This window comes from Mytilus californianus, unplaced genomic scaffold (genome assembly GCF_021869535.1).
Source record: "Mytilus californianus isolate M0D057914Y unplaced genomic scaffold, xbMytCali1.0.p SCAF_10, whole genome shotgun sequence".
Taxonomy (NCBI): domain Eukaryota; kingdom Metazoa; phylum Mollusca; class Bivalvia; order Mytilida; family Mytilidae; genus Mytilus; species Mytilus californianus.
The window spans coordinates 72,543,066-72,553,318 of NW_026262582.1; positions in this window are offsets into that span (position 1 = coordinate 72,543,066).

A 10,253-nucleotide genomic window follows, 5' to 3' on the forward strand; every position below is an offset into this window, starting at 1 on the left:
TTGTGTGATATATTCATCAGAAATGTCCAAACCTAAACATTTGAAAGCCAGGGACTTATAGATACGTAGAAACTTTAGTTGAATGTCACAAAGAGACCTTAAACTTAAACAAATTCATGAAGGGCAAAATTTGCCTGAATAAGTCGGAACTTTAGTTTCTTAATCATTTCTTAACTCATCTTCAACTTCATATTTGATTTTAACTTCCAACTGTTTTGATTTGAGCGCCACTTATGAGTCAAATGTAGACAAAACACATGTCTGGCAACCTTAATTATAATCCCGTTATCTTTGATGAATTCGCAGGTGTTCCGGGAAGGTATGAAGATCCTGACAACATGTGGCACCCATCATGTTACTCATGTAAGTACAAACCAGGTGAAAAGTCTAATGTCACATTCTGTGAAAGGGAGGACGGGATTGAGGTTACGACGATTGGATCATTCCTTAACATTCAACCAACTCGTGATGGCGTCCGTAAAATTGTCGAAGGGATGATCACAACATCACCACTTGGAACTCTTGGTGCTATAGCTCCTTTGTCATTCCTTGTCATCAGCAACCCTCTATCAAGGAAAACATGATAAGAAACGCAAGCCCTGGAATATGATATAAACTGGGAGATATATACTCCATAAGCATGCACTGCTGGAATGTTACTACATGGAAATGGAAAGATCACAATTAGGAAGCTGAAATTATCACTTTTGTCGTAAGGTTTTGTCTTAACCGACTCCTATTGTCAATTTCTAGATGTAAGTCAAGATATGAGGCAGACTAAACTGTATCCGTTGTATGTTTTTTTCAAGTTCAATGGAATAGTTGCATTAATTGTGCTATAATTTTCGGAATTTTTATCACTGCCCAAATGGCAAAATTAAGGGTGAAGACGAATCTCGTAGTGACTATTAGTCAATAGAATTTTTTTCACTACCAAGGAGAGAAGTTTATACATGAATTACAAGTCAAATTATATAATATGCAAACTCGAACTAATCGCAATTTTCAAGCCATCCCTGTGAGATATGATTATTTGGTAGTGAAAGAAGCTACTAAACGATTGTTTCCAGATTTCTCTTACACCAATTGACATAAATCCATAATTTGAGTTGAAATAATATTATAGGAGCTATCTGTGACGAAGGTTTGTGAATTACGTAGTTTGCCCTGAGGCCAAAATAAAAGACAACAATGTATTGTGAGTTATTCAGCAACTTATTAAAACTGAGTGATCTACAAAGTATGCGAAGTTAACACACGAATTGCAAGTCACATAATAAATTCTAATTTAACCAGTGATCATGATATTTAAGGGATCGAAAGGGGGTACATTGGTATGTAATTAGCATGTGCGATGTGATCATAATTAGTGGTGAAAATATATTTTTGAGCTATCCAGTAACCAGTGAAATATAATCAAGATTTTGAAAGTTTGCGCTCAAGGCAGAAAAAGAATGGAAATGAAAATTTATTTTGAGTTATCAAAAATAAAGTGGAATATTGTAAGTATTTTTGGTATGATGTCGAAATGTGAATCATAGCTTATTCGAGTGCAACTGGTTTGTCTTCTGTAGACAAAATGCGACATATACAAGCCTCGCTGGAGCCATGTCAATAAATATATCTTTAGATATGTTCTAAGATATGTCCCAATATGTCTTAGGACTTGATTTATGATGGTATTAGGATCATGCTGAGACGTGTCTTAGGTTGTAAGCTATCTTATGATTTTTGTAACTTAAATTGTTTTAAGACTATGCTGATGCTTGATGATATATATATATATATAAATAGAGGAAGAAGTATAGAAAGTAAGTTTATCAGAAAACCAACGAAAACCAGACATAAGTAACAGCAACCAAAGTCAACCACTGACCTATAGGTTCCCAACATGGGACAGACACACAAAGAACGTTCAAAGCCAATAACAACTTATAAAAAAACATGTATTTAATATGTTTTTCCCTTTATTTTTGGTGTGAAACTTATATAAATGAAATACATAAGGAAATCTCTGAACTTTGGGATCATTATGTTATTATAAATAGAAAAATTGTATAAAAACAATTTCCTAATAATTGCTTGTGTTTTCATTGCTTCAGTTGGATGAAACTTAAACAGATGAAAAATAAGGAGAAACGGAATCAGTTTATTTATTTTGGGGCAAACAAGTCAAAACTTGAAATAAAGGATACAACAGATACAGTTTAGTTTGCCTCTTATCTTGACTTACATCTAGAAATTGACAATGAGAGTCGGTTGAGAACAATACTTTACGACAAAAGAAATGATTCAAGCTTCCCAATTGTGAACTTTCCATGAAGTGGTGAAGTTCCCTTCGATATTTTACGAACACCATGACGAATTGGTTGACCGTTATAGAATATCTGTTTCACAGACGACGACGGTTATGTTCCAATTGCCGTAACCACAATCCCGTCCTCCTTTTCCTCGAATATAACATACCAAATTAGGATTATCACTGGGTACGTGGGTGCTAACACGAGTGCCACATGTGGTACAGGATCTGCGTACCCTTCTGGAGCACCTGAGGTCACCCCCGGTTTCGGTGGGGTTCGTATTGCTTAGTATTTAGTTTTCTATGTTGTGTTTTTGTACTGCTGTTTGTCTTTTCGTCGTTTTTCGTTTTCTTGCCGTGGCATTATTTGTTAGTTTGTTTTCGATACATGAGTTTGAATATCTCTTTGGTGGTCTTTGGTTTCTTTCGCCTCTCTGTTTGGCATGGTTAAGTGGGTTTTTTTTTCTAAACTTCTCATACTGTATGCTTTTTATTAACCTTTCATTTTTCCATTGATCTTATTTAAAAAACGGGAGGGATGAGTGCTAACCAAAAGCCTTATCTCGCCACGTTCCCGTTCTTGACCACCAAAGTCGAAAAGATTAGCAGTAGTTGTTCAAATATACTGTAATTTAAATATTTTTTGTTCTTAAGGGAACTTTGGTATACATGGTAGGTCTTGGATTCATTCCAATATTCTCTCGACGTGGGTCAACCCTTGTCTGCCATGGCCGTGTGGTATTTTTTATGCTGTTATATTGCCGTCTCATTGGTGTATACAACAATGTTCTCATTGGTAACAAATAAAAGAATCAGATCATTTAATTAAGATATTCTTTAAAGCCTAACTACACAATATTTGAGAGAGACAAAAATATACAAGACCTACCTGTTATGGGAGTCTTTATAATTGTTGTTGATCCAACCATATGTTCAGTTTTAGGACAACAAGCGTAAAATAATGTACATAGTCCTATAGTGATATGATACTTGCTAGAGCAGCAGTTTTTCACATTTGTGCATTGCATTGCACATTCTATTTTCGATTGGACTCGCTTACTATATATTAAAGCCCCACTTAAAACTATTTGTGAATCTTTTTCTGTGGCAAACATTTGTGACAAAGCAGCACAGAAGGATACAAGTTCTAGAATATATACTATTCTGAAATAAAACATGCTTCTTTTAAATTATCATCAACTATATACTCTAATCGAGATGTCTATAAGTTTTACAGTGATATATATTAATAAGGAAACTGCTTTGTATAGTGCTAATGTCATCAACATAACTGCTGTTGAAATATTTAAATTGATGATCAATAACCAAACTGATCAAAAATATATTGTTTGATGCAAATGCAATCTATATATCCAATATAAAAATACGGAGTTGTGTTATGATTGAGAAGGAGAAAACTAACCATAAGAACAAAGGACAAAGATTGTCTAATTAAAGGTAACCGTGTGGACTTCAACAATGAGTAATCCCACAACAGAAAGCGTTAAAATTATTAAATGTTTAACCATTCAAAAGTGAAAACAGGTGCTCTGATTTTTATTACAACACTTAACGTAAACAGTGAACGAAAACAAATAGGACAACCAACGGCAACCACTAAATTACATGTTTATGACTTGTTATAGGCACATGCAGAACGTAGCGGAGTTTAATGTTTTCGTGATTTCTTAACCCTCCCCTAATTGGGACAATTGTGTAACAACCAAACATAAGAACACACTGTAAAAATGCGTTGGAAAGGAAATAATCAAATCGTTTTTATATCACAAAAGCTTATAACAAAAAGACAACAAAACACAGGTAACCGATCTAACGATATTCGCAGGTATTAAAACTTCCAAGTTATATTTCAATTGCTAGTACTCAATATAACATATATTCTACAAAACTAAAGTGTCAATCAGTAGAGAGGTCATACGCAAAATCATGATATTGTGCAATGTTAAAACATAAGTATCAAAAGCGAGGTGGAAGATACCAAAGTTACTTTCAAACTCATGTCGAAAATAAACTAACAACGTCATGGCAAAAAAAAAGAAAAAAAAACTGAACACGGCAGCATACGACAATGTCTGAATGTGTCGTATTCGAGGTATTTTTCATGTCTGGTGTTGAGGGGACATCTGCCAATTTCAGACGACACCGTGTCCATAGTGACGTCTTTTTTTACCTTTTTATACTGGGCGATGTCCGAGCCAGTATTCTGTTTGTCTTCGTAATTTCATGCATATTATGCTACTGGGCGGATGATGTCCTTGGGGACAAAATATCCACTAGCAGATATATCTGATGAGGCGATATCAATAAGGACATTAAACCTCAAAAGCCGAATATAAACAGACAACGTCAAGGCAAAAAAAGAAAAAGACCAAAAGACGAACAACATGACACAAAACACAACATAGAAAACTAAAGACTGAGCAACAAGAACCCCACCAAAATCCGGGGATGATCTCATGTGCCCCGGAAGGGCAAGCAGATCCTGCTCCACATGTGACATCCGTCGTGTTGCTCATGTAAGTACAAACCCGGTGATAAGTCTAATTCGGTAGGCCAATTTGTTCCCATGGAAATGCCGATTGTTTGTTGATAAACACGTCCTCTAAACGTAACAAATATTTTGTCAATCAAGCATCCTGATAATATCAGTTTCAGAGAATTTTTTGTTTCAATCAGATTGATTTTCTCTTTCAATTTGTCTTTTAGTTTTGAATGGGGAATACTTGTTTAAAGTGTAGAAAAGTCAAATGTTTTAATACTATTGCAAAATGAAAGCGTCTTAGATTGATTGATTGGTTGGTTGTTGCTGTATTGAATTTATTTTTCAACATTCAAAATTCGACCTATTTTACTTGGAAACACTCGACTGAAGTCTGATACATACTAAACAGTCTGAACTTCTACTTGACCTTCACTTTACCAGTTCTTACACATTTTATTTATGTATAATAACTTTATTGCAAAAGTTAAACATGACATGTTATGCAAAATACCACCAAAAAATAAACAGTACATTAAATAACTATACGCAAGTTACAAAAAAAAACAAATGAATCAAGTTTAAGCAAGTCATGCATATATAGTCTTTATACTGTCGAAATAACGACATAACAAAAAACAGAAGTTGTGTAACAGTGAGTGAAGTGCATATGTTATTGAAGAAAACACATATTAAATACAAAGAGAAATCAAATGAAAATTTTAACCAATGGTACAACCTTAAACGTTGCCCCAAAGTAAGCATGACTTATGGATTAACAGACAGCAGGGACTTTCTATACTAACGGGACTCGTCTCTATTGATTTTGATTAATAACTAAGCTGCCCGTGTAAAGCTACACCTCAACAATTATCTTAGTTTCGTATTTCTGATATTCAAAGCTAGTACGGGTTCGAACTCACAACCTCAGTGTTTACAAGCTAGTGATGTAGTAATTGAACTACTTCGACCTCTCAGCCCTAGATGCCCCGTTTTCATTGGTATCTCTGACTGTTGGTACACATCGTTTGGTAAAGAAACATGTTAACATATAAATGTACTTAAATTAATTTTTAATTAAAAAAATAAGCATATAAAGACATGAAAGATTACTAGTCAATTGGAACCATATATCAAAAATTGTGCAAGAAATTCATGAGAATAGACTCTAGACAATGAGAAATAAATAAACAACATATATTAGCACTAACACATTTACAATTAAAGTGCTTGTGAACACTGAATGGTAAAGATTGCATTCATTTTGCACTATTAAAGAATGATACTTAAACTTTGCACTGCATTAAGCAAATTGAAAGACAATATTTTATATTGGAAATATCTTCCTTTGTCCATAGTTGTAGTTTCAATATAATAGTTTCTTAATAAGTATGGTTATTCGCATGCACACCAATTTGTTACTTGAATTACGGAGTATATATATTGATCTGATAAATTGCTTAACATATATAGATATAAGAAGATGTGGTATGAGTGCCAATGAGACAACTCTCCATACATGGATAGGATTTAAAGAATGTTCAGCTCAATGCACTATGTTTTTGTGTTCTCACAAATAGTGATGAGGTCTGGGAATACAACTACATGTATAAAGCCAGTCACATTAGGGTTTTGATTGCATGAATGCAATTTTTACTGATATATGTCCCAAAAATGTATATATATGGTGATAGTATAGCTCACAGTGATAGTGGGTATGAGATATTAATGAACGAAGTGTACTGAAAACTTAATTTCAGTTATCTTTTTACTTTCATCCTACTCTCAGTTCATTATATTATAATTTAAAAAAGTATATATATATATATTTATATAGATGTCATAACATGTAATATAAAGTGTAAATATAATATAAAAAAAGAGAAAATCATATATATATAAATAACAAATTTGAATGAAACCCTTAATCATGTTAAAGCCTATGGCATTAATGATTATCCAAAACTAAATTTTGAAAATGTAAAGACCCTATGTACTGAATGTGTTTATTCAACAAAAGTAAGAACATGTGGTATGAATTCACGTGGGGGTCTCAACATGGGATTTTGGGTACAGTTGTGCAGCTGGGATTTAAAAAACACCCCCATTCATATATTGAATAATTGTGAAATCCCTACCTACACATATATTCCACAGCAAAATCATAACCCATTAATATATTTCACAGCAAAATCATAACCCATTCATATATTTATCAGCTCAAATAATACCTATATACATATGCAAATAGATCGATGTGTTAGTGCAAAAGGTTCGATATGTGACGTTTTTTTTTACTATACTCTAGTGGGTAAAGATTATTAATTGTGACAGAGTAATAAAATTTGATCAATAACAAAACTTGTGTCAATAAGTTTCAGCAGATGTGGAAATTTTAATGACAAAGAGCTTGGGAAATTCAGTGAAGATCGTTGCACAACAAACTGAAAAATTATGACCCATTGATATATCACAATTGGTCAATTACTAACTATTGATATATTTCCTCCGTAAAATTGCACCACAATTGATTTATTTGACGTATCAAAAAAGGGACCCATTCCAGCGGGACATATGTATATACCTTCATATAGGAAGAGATCCCCCCGTGTATGAATTGCAAATGAGAAAACTATCAACCAGACACCAAAGGAGTTGATCTAAACATGTATATGTCAACAATGAGCAAAACCCATACCATGTAGTTAGCTATAAAAGCTATTGACATCTTGTAAAACAAATCAAAAGAGAATACTAGCAGATTGATTTGTGCTAAAAACATTAAACTAATATCAAAATATGGCAGACAGCAACCAACAACAACAACTAAATTATAGTATCCCGACTTGGGATCATTATTAAATTAAATTCTCCATATCTGTTTATTTCATTAAAACATTTTTTTAAATTGAAACACAATAATCTATATAAAACATGATAAATGGAATAAAAAACACAAATTGAAGGGGCACTGTCCTCCCTGAATCTACCCCTGAGATTCATTCTCCAAATTAACATTTATAACATATGACATAAACAACAGCTTGTATACAAAATTATTGAAATTGTGATCACGTTAACTTAAAAAGGAAAATAACAAAAATACTGAACTCCAAGGAAAATTCAAAACAGAAAGTCCCTTATCAAATGGCAAAATCAAAAGCTAAAACACATCAAACGGATGGAAAACATCTGTCATAATTAACAGAGTTCTCGAAAGTGGTGGTCAAAACGTTTTGACCACCAAAATTTATATATAGTAAGATGCGAATGGACAGACAACAACATGAATGAACGTAAAAGTACAAATAGATAAACTATTACATGCATAAGTGCAGGCGAGAATGTAAAACTTATACTACATTAATGCATCATATTACAATATTTTAATGTATTCCAAAAAAATCAAATATGATTGATTGATTGGTGCTTAATGCCACTTTCAGCACTATTGCAGAGCTCCAGATAAGCTGCGTATTTGCGTGATCACGCAATAAAAATAATTAAAAACCCAATGCAATTGCCCATTGCAGGGTTCAATAACTCAATTAAGTCAAAGGAAAACCCAATTATATGCCAAAACCATGAGTTCTTAACGCTTTTATTCGCTATCGTTTGCGTTATTTACCCTTACTTGATTACAGTCGTCGCGTAAATCTATTTTATAATATTTATAATTGGAAATGTCCTTTCGTTCTAAAAATAGAGCCCTGCATCAAGTAGCTGTAATGGGTCCCTGTTGGAATTTTCCGTTGCTCAAAAGGTACACGTGTTTATGAAAACATTTCGATCTTCTCGACGTTTATCCAATTAGCGTGTGACATGCCGTCATATTTTTTTCGAATTGCTCGGGATTTATCATAACATACAATGAAAAAAAACGAATGTAAATGTCCGGTAAAAATATTGAATAGAAGCATGTTTTCGGCTTCTTTTTGATAGCTGAGGAAAAGTTATGATGATAACAAGACTCAGCTAGTGATTTTAGGAAGCGGCCATTGAACGCACGGGCGTGTTTGCGTACCATAACGAGAACATTGCTAGAGCGATAAACACGGGGTTCCGTCAAAAACGAAATCAGTTGGAAAAAGTGAAAGGCCAAATCAATTATGACATGATATGTAGTTTGAAAGCATCGGAAACCAAAAGTTCTGATAAGGGACAACTTAACCCAGATTTATGTAAATTGAATTAAACGAAAACAGTTTATATATTATTTTTTTTCATTTTAGTTGATGAGTGATTACATGCACATATCCGTTTTTTACGTCAATGCAGCTTGACACTTTCTTTGTTTTGGTCTAATTGTTCTAGATGCTTAAGATAGTTGTCTTATTGGCAAGTGCAGTATAACATTGTCATTTATTTACTTGATGTTGCAGAATTATTTGTAAATTTAAGTTGAATGTGGTCTCTGTCATTATAAACCACCCTATAAAACTCAAAGTTTTGGGGTATATCTTAAATCTGGAAACTACTTTTTATTTTTATTAAAAAGTAGATCTGGCAAATGGGTGAAAGGACTGGCAAAACTTTCTTACAGCACCTAAATTTCACATATATTACACAAAAATCTAAACACTTAGCCACACCTACCCCAACTATAATTAAACTGTAGGGTGATCATATGGGATCTAGAAAGGCAATTAAGTCCTGTCCAACTAGTGACACCAGCTGCAGTTTACACAAGTTTTGAGAAAATACAAAACTGACAGAACGTTTAAAACGGGACACAAATTAAATGTACAATTGCTCGCCAGTCAGTGAATAAACCAAATAAAACAGCTAGCACATATTCTACAAAGAAAGAAACACATTTAAGATGGAAACACATCTGGGGTTGATATATATTGTGATTATAACATGCCTAAATATTCAATATTGTGTTGATGAAAAAACCCAATACATTAAGAAGCTTGGTGGTGAAAAACCCAATTTGATATTTGCTTGAGGGGTGAATTGGAATTGATAATGCAATTAAAAAACTTTATCACCCAATTACATAAAAAAATGGTGGGTAAAAACCCCAATTTGTGAATTCTTATCTGGAGCTCTGCTATTGTGCTATTTTGTGGCGATCAGTTTTTATTGGTGGAGGAAGCTGGAGAGAACCATCCCTCTTTGGTAGAAAAACTGACAATCCTTGTCAATTAGGATTGGAGTTGAGGGCACCTGTCACGTGCAGGATTCGAACTCACAACCTCAGTGTTGATAGGCTAGCCATATAGTAGTTTAACTACTTAGACCACTCGGATACTGAAGACCCCATTCCAATATGACAAAGATCATTGAACCCTGAAATTGTCAGGGTAATGAGACATGGGGCATCTACAGAATGTCATATTTCTCTTACAAAAAATCCAAAGATAAGATAAAAAAATTTAAAATTAGAAATTGGCCAGATGACAAATTTCTTACAATACTTCAATAAATTGCTTCGCCGAGCGCAGCTGG